The 22,859-nt window shown below is 39.7% G+C and overlaps 1 protein-coding gene across 22 annotated transcripts in view; it reads left to right on the forward strand.

The window, feature by feature from the left end:
- The window catches only part of LOC115253727 (glutamate-gated chloride channel), a 773,621-nt gene that overhangs the window by 142,249 nt on the left and 608,513 nt on the right, over positions 1-22,859 (forward strand). For all 22 annotated transcript variants that reach the window (XM_062852730.1, XM_062852735.1, XM_062852734.1 and 19 more), the window contains exon 2: positions 12,864-12,891. The gene's annotated coding sequence lies outside the window, so the exon portion shown is untranslated. The remainder of the gene's footprint in view (positions 1-12,863; positions 12,892-22,859) is intronic.

Raw genomic sequence — 22,859 nt, forward strand, 5'->3', positions numbered from 1 at the left:
TGAGCTGCCGTTATGAGTTCGGCTGCTGTGTATTAGCGTGGTTCAAAAAATCGTTTTTGCTCCACACCGCTTATTGGATTCCCGACCAGATTATATGCCTTCTCCCAAAATTTGAGCTCATTTGGTTGAAAATTGAGACTGCACAAGCCCTTCAAAGTTTGTATGGGAATTACTATGGGAAAACGAAGTTTTTCATTAAATCGACTGTAGCATTTCTCCAAGTGCCCTAGAGGGTTAGTTGACCCTTGGCACTCCTAGGCTACTCTATCAGCTACAACTTTGCCGAAGACCGCATTCAAATCGGACGCCATATTAATTAGTTATAGATTTGTATCCAACTGGGCAAACTTTAACAGTGATCCTCCAGCTTCCCAGCAGGCAACATTGCTGCATATGGCGCCAAAGATAGCACACTGAAATCATGGCTACTATGTTTCACTGCAAAATGCAGTGATGCCCACCGAATAGTTCAACCATCATGAGTAAAGATTTCGATTCTGGATGAAAATCGGTAACTAATTAATGAGGCGTTCGATTTGAATGCGATCTTCGGCAAAGTTGTAGCTGATAAAGTAGCCTAGGATTACCAAGGGTCGACTAACCCACTAGGGCACTTGGGGAAATGCTACGGTGGATTGGATGAAAAACATCGTTTTCCCATAGTAATTCCCATACAAACTTTGAAGGGCTTGTGCAGTCTCAATTTTCAACCAAATGAGCTCAAATTTTGGGAGAAGGCATATAATCTGGTTAGGAGTCGAATAAGCGGTGTGGAGCAAAAACGATTTTTTGAACCACGCTACTGTGTATATGTTTCCTGTCCTCGGAAGAATTGCGATTTCCCCCCCCCCCCCCCCCCCCCGATGAGGCAAAGGGCAAATGTTCGGCGGAGCTTTCATAGGAAATTTCTTACTTTGTTTGTTGTTTGTGTAAGAAGGATAATGGGCTCAGTCGTGTTTTATTCATTATACCTGGCTAAGTGGATACTGGATGTACCAGCAGCATGGGGCTGGATGGTTGTTCGTTACAGTAGGTCAAGCTGGGGAGGGATTCATCTCGTTTGTTTCGTATTCGTAGCAATTACAGCGGCCAGAATGAGTAATGTTAGACTTGCTTGTTCAATTACTATAAATGTATTCAGAGTCTCACAGTCATCTGTTGCGTCGGACAAGGGAAGCGTTGCTTATATGTATTCAACATGCTCTACAACTATATATAATTTGTTAAATAAAATCTTTTTCAATACCTCTGAGACAGAGTTCAGTGCCCGCCGACCTCAATATGAAAGATATTCACAAGTGATGGAATTCGCAAAATTGAATGCCAAATAATACCAAAGTAGACATAAGGGTTACATTAACAGATTAATCAAAGGTCCAGTGCTGCATCGAACATTCATGTACCTCGGATTTTTCTTCGAAAATGATAAGCATTTGGGCTATATATTCATAATCAGAAAACTAGAAAATATTTCATCGGCGAAAAATTTTCCATACATTTTGTATGGGACGTTTTTTTGGCTAAAATAGTAATTATTGATTTTTTAGTATGGAAAATAGCTAAAAACTCATCTAACTCAAATTTTCCCCGATAGAATATTTTCAAACTTTGCATTTATAAATTATAGCCGAAATTCTAACATTCTATGAAGAAAAATCCGAGGTACATGAAAGTTCGATAATAATCAAAATTTTGACACCGTGTGCTGTAAAGTAAAAGCACTAGACTTATCACTGCTCTAGTCTTCGCCCCCGCCATGCAAATTCCATTTTTTATGTATGAAGTGGCGAAGTTTGAAGCAGAATTTTAGGGTTGCATTTAATAAATATTGTTTTCTTAGGTTATTTTCTTCATCAAATCGTGCTTCAAAATAGCGTGAAAAAAATTGGTGGGGGTAAAATGGACAATCGATGGGTTAAAATGAACAAGTCGTTAAAAGTTAAATAACAGAATATTATCTAGTGTTTTTACCCTACCTGTTTATATTTTTTTATCATTTTGAAATTCACTTTATAAAGCTTTGAATTCAACGTTTCAAAATGATCAAATTAAAAAAAAGCTTCTGAGCTAGTTTTCTTCACCGATGGTCCACACACAGATTGGTCATTTGCTGTTAGAAAGTGACTAGCTATATCTAGACTTCCAACCTGAACCATTTTGCTTCGCCATAACATTCCTTCAACGTGACCTCAACGTACATAATGGAACCTGTTCTTGGTGAGATGTTTATTTCATTACACACGCCCAGTGTGAAATATGACACACAGAGGTAGGCCGTGCCTAGATAGACGGACGAAACGGCAAAAACAGAACAACAAGCAGACTGTAACGTGAATACAGTAAGGTCTTCTACTAGACGTTGGAACACCGAATTGAATTTCTCGGTTGTCTAGATGCAATCAGCTAATTCAGAGGTAGACGACAAGCTTATGTTCGGCTCTAACCATTGTCAAGAAATCAACGCTCGATGTTAGTTATGGGGTTGTTAAAAAGTGCTCTCAGATATTTACTGTGTATTTCTCATAAATCTTCAAACTAAGAAGTAGACTTTGAATTCGCGGTGTAATACCAATAAGAAACACGCAAAAGTGTGAATTCAGTTATATCTTCTTGTTGGCGTTACGTCCTCACTGTTCTGGGACAAAGCCTGCTTCTCAGCATAGTGTTATATGAGCATGTCCACAGTTATTAACTAAGAGCGATGACCATTTTGCATGAGTACATCGGGTGGCAGCCACGAAGATATTCTATGCCCAAGGAAATCAAGGATATTTCCTTTACGAGAAGCTCCTGGACCGACAGGGAATCGAACCCGACACCCCCAGCATGACTATGCTGAATACCCACGCCATTACTGCTGTAGCTATCGGGGCCCTTCAATTATATCAATGTTACTGATTCTAATAAAGAAATGAAAGAAATGAAAGAAATATCAAAGAGCATAGATAAGTAGACAGCGTCTTACAGGAAACACGACTGTAGACCAGGATGAAGAGAACAAGCTAATGTCTGTTGTACTCAAGTCACACCATCCGGAAATGAGAAAGAAAAACATGAAACAAAGCCCAGCCCAGCCTTGCTCAGCTAGAAGAATAGGCAAGTGAGCATAATGCTATTTCTATGCTTTGCTGATCCCCTGTTGGGGGTTCCTTGGTCGCGTTTATTGTGCCATCAAAGCACAGTAAAGTATCCTATTGTGCGAGACGCATAGAAACTGGAAAGATTTCAAGATGCAAGGATGTCCTTTTGATATTTACAACTTAATATAGGCAGTGAAAAAAAAAAAAACTTTCAGGAGTTCCAGAACATATCCATGGATAACTTGTTTAAGGATATCTTGAAAAAAAAAAAAAAAGAATCTCAGGATATATTTTTGAGAGAATCACTGGATGAATTTCTGAAGGGATCCTTTTGCAGACGCTATAGGGGCTGTTCTTGAAGGAATTCATCTAAAAATCCTGAACAAATTCATGGATGAGCTTCCACTTCTTGGAGAATTTTCTGCATCCCTATAAAATTATCTTGAAGAATTTCAACACAAATCACTGGAAGAATTTCTCTTGGAATCCTGGAGAAATTCTTGGATGCATCCCCTAGAAAAGATGGTGAAAGGATTTCTAAAATTTACGAATTCTTGGAGAAATGCATAGAGGAATTCCTGGATAAACCCCAGGTGGAATTCCTGAAAAAAAAATCCGTTGAGGAATTCCTGGAAGCATCCTTGTAGGAATCCCTGGAGAAATATCTGGGAAAATTCCTGGCGAAATTCCTGGGGAATTTTCGAAGTAATACCTGAAGGAATTCCTGGAAGAATTCCTGCAGAAGTGCATGAAGAATGTCTCGCAGGAATGTTTGAAGAAATTCCTGGAGGATCTCAAAAGGAATCCCTAGAGGAATCTCTGAAGGAATCTCAGTAGTAATCCCTGGAAGAATTACTTGAGGAAATTCTGGAGGAGAAACCCCAAGAAGCATTCCTGGAGGAATAACTGAAAAGAAAAAAAATCCGGGAGGAATTCCTGGAATGGTTTCTGATGAAGAGTTTGCTGTAGGAATTAATTGCTGGAAGAATGAATAGAAGAGTTCCTGAAGGAATGCGTGGAGGATTTCCTGAAAGGTTAGAAAAATCCTTGAAGGAATCCCTAAACTAACTCCAGGAGGAATACCTTGAGGAATCTCTGAAGGAATTTCTCGAGAAACTCCTGGAAGAATTCTTAGATAAATTCCGTTAGTAATTCCATGAAGAATTCCTAGATTAATCCCTGAAGTTATTTCTCGAGGGATCTCTATAAGAATGCCTTGAGGAATTCCTAGACGAATCGCAGGATGAATCCTTGGAGGAATCCATAGAGGAATCCCTGGAGGAGAAATTTCTGAATGATTTCCTTGAGGAATTTCTTGAGGATGTCCTCAAGAAATACCTGAGGGAATTGCTGTAGGAATTCCTGAACAAATTCCTGGATCATTTCTTGGAGGAATTCCTGTAGAAATTCTTAGGAGAATTCCTGAAGGAATTCCTGGAGCAGCTTCATGAGGAGGCTTTATATGAATTCTTCGAAGAAATCCTGAGGAATGCCTGAAGGAGAATGTAAGAAGAGCTAGAGAAATCTCTAGAGGAATTTGCGGTAGAGTCCCTGATGAAACTCCTAGAGATATGCTAGAGGAATACCCGGAGGAATGTCTGGAGAAATGCCTGGAGAAATTCTTAGACTAATGGAATTCCTGGAGGAATCTCTAAAGAAATGCCTGGAGGAATTTCTGGAAGAATCGCTTGAGGAATTCATGGAAAAATACTTGGAGTAATTCATTAAGACATGCTTGTAGGAATTCCTGAATCTCTAGAAGAATTTCTGGAGGAATCTCCCTAGAATAATTTCTGGAGGAATCTCTAGAGAAATTCCTAGAGGAATCTCTGGAGGAATTCCTTGAGGAATCTCTAGAGGAACAACTAAATATCTGGAGAAATTCCTGGGAGAATCCCTGGAGGGATCCTTGGAAAAATCCCTGGAAGAATTGCTGGAGACACGCCTATAGGAATTCCTGGAGTAATCTCTAGCGGTATTTCAGAGGAAACTCTAGAGGAATTTCTAGGGGTATCTTTTGAGGGATTCCTGGAGGAATCTATGGAGGAATCCCTGGATCTTTAGAAATTCCTGAAAGAAAGCCTGGATGAATTCCTGAAGGACTCTCTGATCAAGTTCCTGGAGGGAATCCCCGAAGGAATTCCAGAAAGAAATCAGAATCCCTGGAGAAACTCTTGGAGGAATCTCTTGTGGAATTTCTGGAGGAATTCCTTTAGGAATACGTGAAGGACTCCCTAGAGGAATCTCAGGAAGAATTCCTGAAGAAATCACAGGCGGAAATACTGAAGTAATTTTTGAAAAAAAAAATCTTGAATGAATCCTAAAAAGAGTTCGTGGAGGAGTTCTTGAAGGAATCCCGGAAGTAATTGCAAGAGAAATTCCTAAGGAAATCTCTAAATAATTCCTGGAGGAATGTCAAAAATGAGTTCCTGAAGGAATCTCAGATTGAATTTTCCAAATAATCCCAGGAGTTGTTCCTGAAGGTATCCCCGAAGAAATTATTGAGTGAATCCCTGAAGGAATCCCGGAAGCAATCCCAGGAGGAATTACTTTAAAAATTCAAGGAAAGAATTCTAAACGACTTCAAGGATGTTTAATCAAATTATGCATACATCGGCTTTGTGGAATGATTGACCTAAATATGACTCGAACGCAGTTGTAGAAATGTTTTTAAAACATTAGATATCGTAGAAGTTAAATAAAATTCTAGATAGATGTGGTCTTCATATGTAGTGTTTTGAAAAATTGGCATAACAATTATAAAAACACAATAGTTATAAGCAGATATTAGGTACGAAATGTAGGTATCGAAATTGGTTTACGATTGATTGACGGCAAATAAATAAATAAAAGTTTCTTCCTATAAAAGCGACTTCCTTCCCATTCACGACCACAGATTGAGCATTTCTATCGGATTTCTTTAAGGGACAGCCCTTATTCATATCCGTTTCGAAACAGAGCTGAAAAAAGTTAAATATCTATACAAATCGCTCAACTTTAGCTCTCCAGAACTCTTAGATTTCTTAACAAAACAACAATTGTCGTTCCTTATTAGGAAGAACTACTCTTTATCTTACTCTTTATCTTTTTAGGGCCCATATAGCCGAGGCGGTAAACGCACGGGTATTCAGCATGACCATGCTGAGGGTGACGGGTTCGATTCCCGGTCGGTCCAGGATCTTTTCGTAAAGGAAATTTCCTTGACTTCCTTGGGCATAGAGTATCTTCGTGCCTGCCACACGATATACACATGCAAAAATGGTCATTGGCAGAGGAAGCTCTCAGTTAATAACTGTGGAAGTGCTCATAGAACACTAAGCTGAGAAGCAGGCTTTGTCCCAGTGAGGACGTTACGCCAAGAAGAGAGAGAGAGAGAGACTCTTTATCTTTCGATTTCTAGTTTAAATCAAAAATATGATGCGACAGAAATTTTGCTCAAAATTCATCAATTTATTTTTTGTAGGATTTCCGAAAAAATAGTCTACCATGGAGTTTTTTCAACAATTAATCCAAGAAGTTCTTCAGAAACTCTTTCAGGGGTTCCTTCGAGAAATTTCCTAGGATTTTTATAGCCTTCTTCTAAGGATTTATGGAAGTGTACTTTCTGAGATTCCACTGGGTTTCTACTGAAGATTTCTTCAGAAACTCTTTAAGGGATTCTTTCAGAAACTCCTACTCGGATTACTTAAGAAATTTCCTGGAGAAATCTTCAATAGGATTTTCAAAGGAACTCTGAAAAAAAAAATGTCCGGAAAAATCCCTGTAGAAATTGCAGAATTTGCTGAATATATTTCTGAGGGATCTCTAGTGGAATCTCTGAAGGAATTCTTTGAATAATTTCTCATACAATTACCGAAGGCAGAGGTTCCCAAACTTTTTGCTATCGCGGCACCCTTTGACATTTCCAAAAATGTCGCGGCGCACCAAAGTTTTTAACATTTTTTTTTAAATTTTGGGCAACCCTCACTTTACAGTGTGCAAGGCTAAATCGTGCAACACTTCTCTAATATCATGTTTTCAGAATTCAATATTTGGAAAACTATTTTTTAAATTAATTTCTCAAAGATAGTTTAAATATTTGTAAGATTCCAAAAATCATGTTGATTTCATCATAGAAGTTTAAAAAAAAAGAAGAAACTCAGATGTACAGGTAAAACAAGCTGCTGAATTTCCAAAATTCAGTCAAAAAATCTAAAGCGTTTGCAATAATTAAAGAATTCTTATTTAATGAAAATGACTACACAGAGCTTGACCAAAGCTTCAACTTTTTGAAGAAATTGCAAAGCAACACTTTTATTATTTTGGAAAATTTCGGCAAACTGGGACACATGAAGAGATTGTTAAGACCTGCCTTGTGGGCTTTGATTGAACCTATTTTCATAAATTTCAACTTAACCCTTTGGGCCTGGATTGGCCATATATAACCCCATTGATGAAACCAAGCATAACAAACTTATTCGAGTTCATCGAGGTTGCGGCAGTACTGATGAAACAGTCCGGTTCAAAAAGATCAAAGCTAGCTCTTCACACTACCAGATCGGAAAACCTGCATGCCGCTAAGCTGTTCCGAAGACCTTGTAATTATTCTGAAAAGAACGTTAATAATGTTCATGAAATTAAAACTTTGGACAAGATATAGTAAAATCAAAAGCTAGGCTTATGCTTAAGAATTCCAAAAACAATTTCAAACACTTGAAATTTTAAAATGTGGTTTAAATTGATATGTTTAAATAGGGTACCAGAAATCCTATGGAACAATCGAAGAGTCAGGAAAGATTTAAAAAAAATGTGAGCGACACTAGTTTTACTAATAAAAAAAATTAAAAGTGTTCCGCAATACAAATAAAGAGTTTGTTTTTTTGTTTCGTCACAAAAGCAAAAATCCTGCGGCGCACAGTTTGGGAAGCACTGACCGAAGGGATTAGTGCGCAAAATATCTGTAGGGAATCTTGAAGAATTTTTTAGACAATCGCCATTAAATGATTTTTTTTTGAAGCTTTGAAAGATTTTTTTTCAATTTTCACTATTGTGTATTTTAACTTATGCTGATTCTACACTAGCGATTTGAAAGAATACTTGGAAGAACTTGAGAACCATTTGCAGGTGTTCATTGATAAATTTATTGATATATTCTTCAAAAAAATATGTGGAAAAGAGTATCTTTTGTAGAAATATATATTTTTTTCCTCTCCTGTTAGGGAAATTTAGCCACTGCGTCCAATAGGCTGAACATTTGTGGCATAAAGTAGAAATTATTGAGAGTATTTTTGGAAAACCTTCTGAAGCATCACCAGAAAAATTCTGAGAGAAACCCTGAAGAAAGGTCTTAATAGCTGGAGTAACCTCTGGAGAAATTTTAACAATAGTTTCTGAAAGAGTTCCTTAGAAAATGTCATAATTTAAAAAGAAAACCCATAGAAGAGTTTCTGGAAAAAATTTATGAAATTTCCATAAAAAAAATCTGGAGAAATTCCAATGAAAAACAGTTTGAGCCATTCTTGTGCATGAACTTCTGAAGCAATCCTTTAATGAACTTCCTAAAAAGAACCTGAAGGAATCCGAGGAGGAATTTCTGAAGAAACTGCTCGTGGAAAGTTTCAAGATATCTTTTGAGAAATTTCTTGAAAAAAAAAAAACCTCAAGAAGGCCTACGGAAAATAACTGCAAGAATCTCTGGACGAAATCCAAAGAAATGGACAGGCATGCATCTTAAAGGGATACTTGGAAGAATCTTTGGAGCAATTCTTACTGCTTTAATTTTAATAAAAATCCTGCAAAAATCTTCTTTGTGGCTTCTTGGCCGTGCGACTAGTGTCACCAAGCATTTAGTCGCATCGTGCTAGGGAGTGTGGTTCGATTCCCACCGCAGCTGTCAAGAATAGTTTTCGGCTGTGCCACTGGGAGTTGCATGCTAGTCCTTTTTTAGTGTCGTGATTCCTTCAAAGAGCAAATAGCTCATTGGAATCACTAAATGTGTCCGTGTCTTTAAAGGAGTACATTCTAAAAGAATTTTCGAAGGAATGTTAAGAAGATTTCTTGATGTACTCATAAAAGGAATTTCTGCAAGAATGCCCCTTCCGAGGAATTATAGAAAAATTTCGTTAGAAAATTTATGTAGGGGTTCACCGAAATTATTCTTGATAAGGCACCACATTGAAGTTATTCCTATACTTTGAGTAACCAGCTCTGATATAACCATGACAGCACTGCTCCTTAGTGGTTCTTTAGGTGTGCCTACGCTCATAAAAAACTCATTCAATTGAGTTGTTTTGAAAGTAGTGAGAGAAAAAGTTAAAGCTACAGATATTAAGTTTAAGAATTCCATTCTCCGAATCGTTCTTTTCTGGGGAAGGCTGTTTCGCAAAGCATTCCAAACAGGAGACACGGGTGTGAATGCGAGAGCTTTAATCAAAAATGCTTCCCTAGATACACTATACTAGCTAGAGAGAAGCACTCTTCGACACTGCTGCATTAAGAAGAGGAAGAAGATAGCAGCAAAACGGTGGCACAGCGAAGACAACGATCGTCACTGTTTCAGCTTTTTATGAGGGATCCTAAAATCCCAGCGGTACCGTTGCGTCGTTGTTTGGCGGTAATCAAGGGTGTTACTTTAGATCCGGTCTCGCATTTTCTCCATTCAGACGGTGCGGTGGTGGTGCACAGAGGAATGTTGTTCTCGTCGGAAGATGCTCCGGATGGTTAGACTGTTTCTGAAAATATGACTGTATTGAAAAATCCTAGAAAATTTAGTATTTTCATAATCACCTATTCAACATGAAAAGTTTCTTGCATTATTACGAAATATTGTTAACAAATCTACGCACCATAGCAGTGCAAACCACGAACTTGGTAATTCAGTTTTTAATTCAATTATTGAAGTGAGTTGTGTTCAACACCGATATTTATGAAAACTTACCTTGAAACTCTTTTGCGACAGTCTATGACGGGAATAGGGAAGCCACGTCGGAAAATGCAGGACAGTCTTGAAACATGATGCTCTGGCAGAAAGCTCCTTGGCCGCACATCGGAACGAGCCAAAGGATGCCAGCTGATAATGAGGAAATGGAACAGTTGCGCTGGGAAACACAAACATCTTGCTCGCATAGCTTGTCGGCGTCGGATTCGGGTCGGGTCGAACGGGCGCGGTCGGGTGCTGCGGATTGATCGAGCTGGGTTGGAGGGATGATGCGCTTGCTAAATTAAGACATATTCCCACGGTTGTTGTGGGAGAATTTTATGGCTTAAGAAATTGTGGGGAATTGATAAAAGTTTCACACATTCGTTAAAAATATTTGCTTTGAACCATAGCATAAAGAGTTTGGAGTGTAATTGATCCTTTGATGATAGTTATATAATTAGCATTTACTTAGAAATCAATTAAGTGCATATTTATAGTGTCATGTAATTAAACATATCCTCAGTTTCAATTACATATGGATTCCAGGAAATAGTTCAAAACTGTCCTCATGGGTGCTATTTTCAATCATGCTACACAACTCACTACAGCAATAGTAAACCGGTAATGATAGCAACCACCCGAAACAACAAAATGTATAGGCACAAAATTGCCATCATTTTTCATTTGTGGTATCATCACTTGTGACAGTCAAATCGACACACCTCCCAGGCAAATGCCCTTCAAGCGTAGGCGGCTATTTTGGGGTCAACTGTCCCATCTATCACCCTAATCCGTACACTTGGTTGTGCTGCTTCACACACAAGTAAATAGCTCCACAATGTTTCGCATTAGAGCTATCTTTCTACATACGATTACATAGAGATGTTAATCTTGTGCATATGTGCGACACGAGGGACCAACCACCCGCAACTAGACAATAAATGTCATCGTAAACAGAGAAGCAAGCGAAAATGTTGTCGTTTTTCCTAGCTGTTTTACTACACAATTTAAAACTCAGTTTAATCTTCCTCGAAACTACTCTTGCAACATTTTTCATTTTATGACATTCTAAATAGGATTGCTAAGCGAAGTGATTATTTTAAGTGTTGACAATAATGTTGTACTCATCTGGCATAGAAGAGTTGGATATAAAAAGCCCATAAACCGAATTTGTGAAAGTTTCAGTATTGATGAAGACCATGCTGAGAGTTCCTGGGTTCGATTAGCAGTTTGTCCATGAACTTCTCGTAATGGGAATATTTACGGCGTAAGATCTACCATAACAAATGTTGATCTTGTATTTTTTTTAGCTTTGTTAATATATATGCAAGAAAATTCCAAGAGCACAATTTGATCTACTTTTTTTATGTTTTTCATTATTACTAAACCATTTGTTTCAGGAGGATTCAGGTAATTTTTGTCTATGTCTAGAGAGATTTGTTTTCAAAAAAATGTGTAACTGTTGTGATCCTATCACCATCATTTAATACTATTATCTATTTCAGATGTACAAGCGGGCAACCCTGCGGTCGAGACGACGAAACATCCTTCTTATTTTTTGAAGGGTCAAGATCGCCATATCATTCGGTGGCAGGTAGATCACGTTGTTCGCGTCGTTTTTCTTCGAGCCGAGTGTCGTAATGTCGCGGGTGTAAATGTGTGTGTTTTTTCTTGTTCTATTTATTTTTTGATAAAATGAGATGTTTTTTGTCGTTGTCTAACATATTTTTTTGTTTAATTTTTTTTTCTTTTATTTTGTTATTTCTCGAGCCGCCAATTTTTTTTCTCGCGTTCTAAACATTCATTGCAAATTTCCGATGACCCTGGAGGGATCGGTTCTGCTTGTGCCTCGCACTGAGCTGAAACATGCTTATTTATGCAATAAATAAAAAAATATCTTTTGATTTTATTTTCGTTCAACTCGTTCCACGTGATTTTTTTAAATAAATTGGAATGTTATTTTTCGTTGTTTTCGCGTTTTTTTTTCTCGGATCGCGAACTTTTTTTTTCTTTTTTTTTACGCGTTTCAAACATTTATTGTAATGTTCCGATGACCCTGGAGGGATCGGTTCTGCTTGGGCCTCTCACTGAGCCGAAAACATAATTATTTAAACAATAAATAGAAAAAAATATCTCTTTTGATTGCGGCTTTCAAAAAATTAAATTTTAAAAAAATAAACAACCAATGCCGTGGGTCCATCGCCAACTTTTCAGGCGAATCCTTGACCTACATAATACACCTCCCAACCGCCCACTCCGTAGTACTTATGGGAGTGTCACTGAGTCGGAGGCCTCTTAAATAAGTGCTACATCAACATTTCCTTCCCCTATCCCAAGTTACGGTAAAGATGGGCGTGGCCGGGAATAATAGCATTTGTGCTTTTGGTATTCTTGCATAAGATTGGAGCAAAGTTAACTCCCCGGCCTTGTTCCGAAAAGCAATCCGAGCAAGATTAGCAAAAGGTACATGAATATTGTTAGTATCCAATCTACGAAGTATACCGTAACTACGCTAACGCTAACGCTAACGAACTTCTCGTAATGGGAATATCTATGACCTCCTTGATCATACAGTACGCTAATGCCCGTCCTCACGAGGGTACAGCCTATACACAGTAGTATATCACCTTCTATAAAATTTTCACACTTGTTCGCTACCTAGCGAATTCTATCATATCTATCATTTAATTATCCACTTTGATCTATACTCCCTTATACTATGAGTAGAAAAAGGACCGATATGGCCTCAAAATCATCAAGTTTTTATACACAGTAGTTGTGACGGACAATTTTTAGAAGTTTTACAAATGACACTTCTGCTCATCACTGCTCAGACAGTTTACAAACTTGTGTTGTTTATAATTCGTTTTTTTTTCTCCTTGCAGAATCGAGTTTCATTCTTCGAATGTTTTGGTAAGTAATTCAATAGAAAGCAGACAATTCGTTGCATTGACTGAGGATACTCAATAATGCTTAGTTCATTAGAGTGTTACACTAAAACCCCAATTTACGCTCAAAACGAATAGAGCGTAAACTGAATTTAGCGTAAATTGGGGGAGTGTTTATCGGGATTTAGTGCGTTAATGGGATTCAGTTTGTGAAGTCAAAATTCATAAGCGCCAACTTGGAGGGCAAGCATTGATTCACCCCCAATATTTGACAATTTTGAAGTTTCCCATACAAAAAATCAGAATTAACAGGCTTGAAACCCACTTCAAAAATCAATTGCTCAATGCTCAATCTGAAAAAAAAAAAAAACACTTCTTCCAGCATTGTCGGTTCTTGTAAGATTAGCGTGCTATTTTACCACGAACTCGCAACTACTGTATTTTGCAACACCACTTTAAGCGTGGTAGTGCTTCTTGGGATTTACAAAACGACAAACATTTTGATTTTGTCCTTACACTTTAGATTCTTGAGAAATTAGTGTGGCTCGTGATCCAATGTTAGGAACCACTGAGCTGTGCAACATAATGTAATTAGTGCTCCTTGAAAAGTAATTTTCATTATCATTTTGCTGTACAACTTTTGTTTTTTTTTTAAAGCTAGGCCAAGCTAGAAATCACCAAACTTTGCAACACAGATATACTTACCTTACCGGTCAGGCTAAGGCCTGAGTGTCCTCTGCTGTAAATAGTAGCCGTCTCCATTCTACTCGGTCCATGGCTTTGTGTCTCCAGTTCCACACTCTGCAAAGGGTCCGCAGATCGTCCTCCACCTGATCGACCCATCTAGCTGGCTGCCCACCACGTCTTCTTGTACCGGTCGGATGACTCTTAAGAACCATTTTTGTCGGGTTGCTATCCGACTTCCTGATGACGTGGCCCGTCCACCGTAGCCTCCCGATTTCCACGGTGTGGACGATGGTTGGGTCTCTCAGCAGCTGATGCAGCTCGAGGTTCATTCTGCAAGTCCCGTCTTCCATCTGCACTCCGCCGTAGATGGTACGCAACACCTTCCGTTCGAAAACTCCAAGGGCGCGTTGGTCCTCTGCACGTAGGGTCCATGTTTCGTGCCCATAGAGGACTGGTCTAATCAGCGTTTTGTAGATAGTTAACTTCGTGTGACCGTGACGGCGAACTTTGTTCGATCATGGTGTTCTGCGGAGTCCAAAGTAAGCTCGATTTCCTGCCACAATACACCTCTGAATTTCTCTGCTGGTGTCGTTGTCGGCGGTCACCAGTGAGCCCAAGTACACGAATTTTTCAACCGCCTCCATTTCATCACCGTCGTTATAAATTAGGGGTGGCGGGCGCGATGATTCCTCCCTGGAGCTCTTTGCCATCACGTACTTTGTCTTCGACACATTAATGACTAATCCGATTCGCATGGTTGCACTCTTTAGTCGGATGTACGCTTTTGCCATCGTCTCAAATCTACGAGCTATTACTTCAATATCATCAGCGAAACCATGCAGCTGAACGGACCTCGTGAAAATCGTCCCACTCGTGTTTATCCCGGCTCTTCTTATTACACCCTCCAAAGCAATGTTGAACAGCAAGCACGAAAGACCATCACCTTGCCGTAACCCTCTGCAAGGTTCGAAGGGACTCGAGAGTGTCCCTGATACTCGAAATACGCATATCACTCGATCCATCGTCGCCTTGATCAACCGTATCAGTTTATCCAGGAATCCGTATTCGTGCATAATCTGCCATAGCTGGTCTCGATCGATTGTACCATACGCCGATTTAAAATCGATGAACAAGTGATGTGTGGGCACGTTGTATTCGCGGCATTTCTGCAACACCTGGCGGATGGCGAACATCTGCTCCGTTGTAGCGCGTTCACCCATGAAAACAGCCTGATATTGCCCCACGAACGCTCTTGCAATCGGTGTTAGACGGCGGCAAAAACTTTTTGGCAGCGCTCAGTAGTGTGATCGCGCGATAGTTCCCGCAATCCTACTTGGGGGGCGTCCATAAATGACGTAGCTTTTTTTAAGCGATTTTAATCCCCCCCCTTCGTAGCATTTCGTCACAAATTTGGATACCCCCCCTATAAATGACGTAGCTTCTTAAAGCACCCCCCCCCCACAACAAAACTTTCAGGTCAAAAAGCAAATAACAAAAAAACTCGAAATTTAGTTCTGATATCTATTTCAACTTGTAGGATTGAAGAATATTATTAAAAAAAAACAACAATAGCTAGAAAACATTACCGACTGTAAAGCAGATTCTGGTGTGATGGTTAATACACGTGACTATCACGCCGAGGACCTGGGATCAAATCCCACTCCCGACAAACTCGCAAAATGTGAGTTCTTTTTTGGAAGAGAAGTAAAGCGTGAGTCCTGAGATGTAAAAGGGCTAGAAATCTCGTTGAATCAGAAAAAAAAACATTTCCGACTGCCAGGTTCAGATCACCAACATCAAGACCATAGGTGCAACCAGAGGAGAATATCACCAAAGTTAATGACTTGGTTTATTGATCGTTCTGCTTAATGCCGAAGAACAGTAAGTAGATGCTCCCAATAAAGTTCAATACTGTATTATTCTAGGAGCTCTTTCGAAGATATTAGTTTGCTCTCTAATAAATCTGTTAAGAATATCAATTTGGATTCATTTGAATAAAATTCATCACGACAATTGAAGGACCCTGAAGGAGTGTTTCTTCTAAAACTCTTTCAGCAGTTCATTCTGGAATTCCTCAAGGAGTTTCTTTTGAGATTCCCATTTTTGAGGATTCCTCCCTTTTTAATTACTCCAGTACTTCCTTCTGATATTTTTCCAGGAATTTCCATTGGGATTCTATTTGAGATTTCCTTCTTTTTGTATTCCTTCAGAGGTTCCTTCAGAGATCCCTCCAAGAACTCTTTCCGGAGTTCCTTCTTCGATCCCACTAAAAGTTCCTTCTGGGATTTCTCCGGGAGTTTTTTTTCTAAGGTTTTTCTAAAAGTTTATCCATGGCTTCCTTCGGGTTCTTTCGAGGTTTTCTTCTCCACTATTTCACCAGCCGATTCTTCGGACATCTCTTAAGGGGCTTCAAAAGGAATTTCTTTTGAGATTCCATCAGAACTTCTTTCTAGGTTTCCTGAAGAAGTCCGTTTCGGCATTCCTCCAGGAGTTCCTTCTTGGTTTCTTTCAGGAATTCACTCAGATATTCATTCCGAGATCTCCGTAGGAAACCCCTCCAGCATTATTTCAAAACCCCTCCAGAAGTTGTTTCTGCGATTCCTCCAGGAGTTCTTTTTCGGATTCCTTCAGGAATTTATTCCTGAATTTTTCTGGTAGTTTCTTCTGGGGTTCCTCGAGGACTTCCTTCTAGGATTTTTTTCCCTGGACTCCTCCAGGAATGTTTTCCGGCATCCTTCCATTCACTTCTTTTTGAATTCCTTCAGGATTTTCTTGCTAAGGTTTCACCAGGAGTTCTATGTGGATATCTTCCTGGATTCCCCAAAAGTTATTTTCGGGATTCCTTCAGAAATTTCTTGCGGGATTCCTTCAATAATTTCTTTCGTGATTTCTTGAGAAATTTAACCACGAGTTGCTTCTGAGACTCATAGCTCCTTCTGAGATTCTTTCAGGAGTTTATTCAAGATTTATTTAAAAGTTCCATCTAGAATTGCTCCGGGAACTCCTCACGGGATCTCTTTTGGCATTTCTCTCTGATTTCCTTTCAAGATTACTCCAGGAGTTTTTCTGAAATTCTTCTGGAAGTTCCTTGAGGGATTCCTTTTGAGATACCTCCAAATCCTTTTGAGATGTTTTCAGAAGCTTTTCTGGGATTACCAGTAAGAATTCCTGTATAAATGTTATCCTTCTATTGTTGGAGGAACTTATAAAGAACACCATGAGAAATTCCTTACAAAGCTGCTAGAGGTGCTCCTTAAGAAATTTTTGGAGGAATTCTTCAATGAAGTTTTGTAGAAACTATATAAGGCACTCCTGCAATAATGCCATAATGCCAAAAACTTCGAATTTGTTTTCCTTCGCAGCCTTAGCAGCGTGCATTGCCCTATAGACAGCAGAAAACTATTGATCGTTGAAAGCATTTGAGCGAAATTGATTTTCATACACATTATTTTTTCATTATTCATTATTCTTTACGCAGCACTTCAAAAACATTTTTTTCCGATACAGTTGTTGCGTCCGATAGCTGCCTATCTTATAAAAGAAAGCCGTCATTTATGTCCATTATTCCTTATTTACATTAATGTGATGGAAATAAACAGATCATTTAAATCAAGTAAAAAAAAATATTAAGCTCAGTAGAAAGCTACGTAGCATATCATGAACCCCTACCCCCCTATCGTCACACTTCGTCACAAAATCACAAACACCCCCCTCCTCCCTAAAAAGCTACGTCATTTATGGACGACCCCTTGTCGTCCTTTTTGTAGATGGGGCACACGACACCTTCCATCCATTCCTCCGGAAATACTTCCTCCTCCAAAATCTTGGCAATGATGACCCAGATGCTCACTAGTGCTTCTCAGCCGTATTTTAGAAGCTCGCTTGGTAGTTGATCTGCTCCAGTGGCTTTGTTGGCTCCAGTGGCTTCTTCATCCGGAAGACTGAGTTCTGCCTGTTTCGCGCCTGTCCATAACGTGCCTCATTCATTCTCGAACGGTGTTGCAGCATTCTCGCCCATGTTGCATTCTTCTTGTTTTTCAACTGTTCACATTCTCCGTCGTACCATTCATTTCTGTGATTCGGAGTCGCGAAACCTAGTGCTGCAGCCGAGGTACTACCCATGTAACCAATAAATAGTTAAAATGGCATTAATTCGGCCCTATATGCGGCTTTACAGCAGGTAATTAAATGCTAATCTGCCGTATATGCGCCATTAGTGCTAATGAAATGCAGGTGTTGGCCCGATATACGGTTGATTAAATGCTTATTCTTCCTATCCCCAGATTGTCAAAAATAAAAACAAATATTTTTCCCTGCGCATAATTACGGCTTCATCTTCTTTTTTTTCTCACTCTCTTGTGGAACTTTTGAGGATTGGGGCACGTCCTGAACTGCTGTTGATGTTTTTTTGCTGCTGCGACCCATAGTTTGAGAAACGCTGCTATAGATGATCTGATAAAGCGCGATGAATTTTTGATCGATTTAAGGCATGAGTATTACACCGGCAGTTGCTTCGTTATACTATGAGCTCGGCAGGTGCTGATAATAAAATCGATCACAGGAAACTAACCATGGTATTAAGTTGCCAAAACATGTTTTCCCATTGGTTTAACTCTTTGTTATGGGGCTGTCCATAAACCACGCGGTCATTTTTTGGGAGATTCCGAGAACCCCCACCAGAAACCTCCCCCCCCATCCCGTGTGGTCTTTCGTCCATACAAAAATGTTTAAATTTGTATGGGCCGTGGTCTATGAGGGCCCATATAGCCGAGGCGGTAAACGCACGGGTATTCAGCATGACCATGCTGAGGGTGACGGGTTCGATTCCCGGTCGGTCCAGGATCTTTTCGTAAAGGAAATTTCCTTGACTTCCTTGGGCATAGAGTATCTTCGTGCCTGCCACACGATATACGCATGCAAAATGGTCATTGGCAGAGGAAGCTCTCAGTTAATAACTGTGGAAGTGCTCATAGAACACTAAGCTGAGAAGCAGGCTTTGTCCCTATGAGGCGTTACGAAGAAGAGAGAGAGAGAGGGGGTCTTGGTCATTGCCCGAACCCCCCTTCCCTTCCCCAACATGACGTGGTTTATGGATGGCCCCTATACGGCGTGCAGGCTGTTTAACCCGATAACCGGTCTGTACATTTCCTCCCTTCCTACCTGCGCGTTCATGTCGCCGACAACGACTTTCACGTCACGCGGCGAGCAACCATCGTATGTTTGCTCTAACTGCGCGCAGAACGCTTCTTTCTCGTCATCAGGTCTCCCTTCGTGTGGGCAGTGGACGTTGATAATGCTGTAGTTGAAGAAACGGCTCTTAACTCTCAACATGCACATCCTTGCGTTGATCGGCTGCCACCCAATCACGCGTTGTCGCATCTTCCCCAACACTACCTATAAATCCTGTTCCCAGTTCATTGGTGGTGCCACAGCTATGGTAAAAGGTAGCCGCTCGATGCCCGCTTTTCCACACTTTCTGTCCAGTCCAACAAAATTCCTGCAACGCCACGATGTCGAAGTTGCGGGGATGTAGTTCGTCGTAGATGATCCTGTTACATCCTGCGAAACCTAGTGACTTGCAATTCCATTACTTCGAAGCTGATGGGGCTACCATACCACCTTGGATCTAACTGGGCGTGGTGCAGCGTTTCTAACTCAGCCGCTGGATGCCAGATTAGACGCTGTTTGGCCGCACCTCCTTGGTGAACAGACGCTCGGGTCGTACCTCCTCAATCTAGCTGAAGTCAGAAGGACAACAGTGCCCAGGCTGAATTACCAGCTAAGCACACAATTCTTAGCTGGCAGTCTTTGCCATCACTTGACCCGTGGAAGCATGAGGTAGGAACTTGTGAGGACCAAAGCTATGTTGAACGCTCTCCCTATTGACTCACCGTTTTGCAGGGAAAACCTTGAACCGGTATAATTTCATTAATCGTTAATACCTTGTTAATGAATGCTCAACATTTCACAAAATTTGATTCACTGACTATTATTTGTCGCGAAAGATTAACCACTCGAGTTCAAATTTGTACCAATGTAGATAGGTAGAAAAACAGTCCAACAAATTTTTGAAAATTGTAATGCACCCTATGAAAAGCTACAGCTTGTTGAACTTTTTTGTGTGAGGAAAAGAGTTGCCTATCCTAAACATTTTGGCAATAACCCCTGTATGTAAAAGAGCTTGGTGAACACTATTCAGAAGAGCAGGCTTGCACCTCATTAAGAAACAAGTCGCTATTCAAATATGTGTGCCACTAGCTCTGTGAAGAGATTGTCATGAGCAAATTAAGCTCATGTTTGTTTATAATTGCTATTTTGGCGTATTCCCCAGTACATCAAAATTTAAAAATGCCCTGAAAAGATTATGTTCCATCCTCGAACAAGCGGAAAATTTCATGATCAAATAAAAAAACCTTCATGGGATGCACATCAGAACAGAAAGCACTGCAAGAAGCGGAACAACTTTCACCTCCGCCGAGGCTAATTATTGAAATTAATGAAGTACATAATTTCCAACACCATAACCATCGGATTAACAACCCGAGCGCAAACACTGTCAGAGAAGGTCGGAGCGAAAATATTTCCCCAAGAAGCTCGGAGAAAAAAGTGGAGCCTGAAAAAAATAAAATCTTGTAGAGCCAGAAAAAAAAAGTTGGTAGGTATGTCTCCCCGGAGACTGTAAAATAACCTGACAGTAGCGCGAAGATTTATCCATTCCGAAAGCTGACTGGGGCGAGGAAAACTTTTCTCGCTGCTCGGTCGCAGCAGCGACTATAAAATGAGCGAGAGCAGAAAAACGAGAGGGTTATCGTAAAACCGCGTTGAGATGACCTAATTTTCCTGGCCTTTTTTGTGTAACTTTTTGTCCATGGAAGCGGCAGAAGTTGATCCTATAAATGAGACTTTTTTTGCGTTAGTTTTTGTTCAGTACAACTACAGCAATTATTTGAAAATATCCTAACAAGTGGAATGAAATGTCAAGTTTTTGCAGCTTGAACAGACCGCGGAATTTGCACGGTTGGGGGTGAATGACAGTCTGACAGTTAGCCTAGTTAAGGCTATGGATCGCCAATCCGGAGACGGCGGGCTCGATTCCCGTTCCGGTCGGGAAAATTTTCTCGACTCTCTGGGCATAGTGTATCGTTGTACTTGCCTCACAATATACAAATTCATGCAATGGCCGGCAAAGAAAGCCCTTCAATTAATAACTGTGGAAGTGCTCAAAGAACACTAAGTTGAAGCGAAGCAGCCCAAGTTCCAGTGAGAACATCGAGCCATAAAGAAACAGAAAAAAGAAGAAGAAGAAGAAGAAGAAAAAGAAGAAAAGACAGTCTGGAAAACTGATGCAGGGCCTTTTTCACCCTCGTGGTAATGTTAACAGGAGACAAATTATTTGGTTATAATACCTGGGAATACGTGGGAAATATCGGATTGTAATGATGAGAGCTACAGTTTATCATTCAAGTTCAAATTGGAATTTTCAACTGTTATTTTTCAAAAAATCCGTTCTTAAATGGAAACTGCTCCAGAATCTTTTAGATATTTACTAATATCTAATAATCTCGAGACTATTTGACACCTACCCATATCTCAGCTTCACATGTACTCAAGAACTTAACCCAGATATTTTTCGGTATTTTTACTAGAAAATTTGAGATTTTTGTTTACCATGATTTCATTTTACTTATTATCTGAAATCATTCTGGAAATTTATATTTATTCTTTATGTTTTGCAATTTTCAAACAAAAAAGTCGTTGATGTAATAAAAAAAATTTCCGTGGAACGTGATTCATCATTCAAACCACTTAAAGCTACTTTGCCCTCAGACCTAGTGAATTAACGCGATTAATGCACTGCTTGGGTGGCCCTTTAAAAACGAATCACGCTAGCTCTGATGATTTCAACCGAACAAAGAACCTCTCAGCTTATTTTTTTTTTCCAGCCGCCTTGCGGAGAGCTTAACCACGTGCTAATCACCTGTTTGCGTGCGCTTAAGCTGGTTTGATAAATTTTCGCCGTGCCATTTGCACCGCACACTGGTCCTGTCGGCATTGCGGACGTTTTGTGTGTGTAAAGTCTTCAACATTATTTTCTTCTTCTACTTCGGTGGATTTCTTGTATATATGGTCGGGCCTCCTCGTCATCACCATCATACCAAAAAGCTCTTCGTGTCAGCAAAAGTCCCATAATAAGCAGCAACACAGTAACACGCATGGTTTGCATTGACATTTCTGCGGAAGATAGATTATGTGAGTTCTGAAAGGTGTGTCAACGTGGCATGGCGGCAGCGCCTTAATGGTGGTAGAAAATGACTGCGTCGAACAGCTGGTTGCTCGATGTAGAATATTGAAATTTTGTAAAATGAAGGGGTAGCAAACACGAAAGTTCCTTTGATAGAAGTAATTACTGCATACTGACCTTTCACATCTCAATATGTAAGGGTCCATCGATGTATAGGTGACCATGGAGACGAGGAGTCAATTTTAATATTTAAATACACTGTTGTTTTAAAAATATGATCGTTTGAATTGACAAACTGTTGGTAGCACGAAACATTTCATAGAACAAAGGTTTTAGGCATAACAGTATAGGTTGCTCTTCGCCATGTATTTGTAAAGTATTCCCTTCTGCTCGGGAAGGCCGGACAGGATGGTGGTTGAATCGTACGCCATTGCTCTTTTGTTAGTAAGGTGCAAATCTCAACTTCTACTTCATATTATTGAGCATGAGCATGAATAACAATTCGTAGTTGCGACTCCGTGATTGACCTGAACAATCGCAATTGCACAACAAACGGAGCTTGGGAGAAGCTAACGCTCTCAATGTGCATTTTCGAGAATTCCAAACTTTATTAAGTCAATAACGACATCGGCCATGTTTTTACAGTCATCTAGCCCTGGGCTGGTTCATCTCGGGACATGTGAATACACGTAAATATGGTTTAGTTTTAGTTCTTTAAATTAAACCAAACAGTTGTTCTTAAAATGAAACGAACTCACCGATAAAAGTCCACCCTTGCACTATAGCCGGTTTCCATACAATCCAGTGGCTAAAAATAGTTTTTTTTATTTCTTCGTATTATTTATGCGCAAAGTAACTTATATTTGATGTTGCCACTAAAAAAATATTTTCGAGTATTTTTTTATAGTGCAATATTGTGAATTTTGCAAAAATATCAACGGTAATATAAATCCAATTTCAGGTTTTAAATAAAAAAACCAGATTTATCCACCTAGTGGTGATAGTGCCTTTCTCGTCGAATATGTACTCATGATCTTTCAGTCGACGCAATCAATCTTGCCTTA

The sequence above is a fragment of the Aedes albopictus genome, chromosome 2 (assembly GCF_035046485.1).
Source record: "Aedes albopictus strain Foshan chromosome 2, AalbF5, whole genome shotgun sequence".
Classification (NCBI taxonomy): domain Eukaryota; kingdom Metazoa; phylum Arthropoda; class Insecta; order Diptera; family Culicidae; genus Aedes; species Aedes albopictus.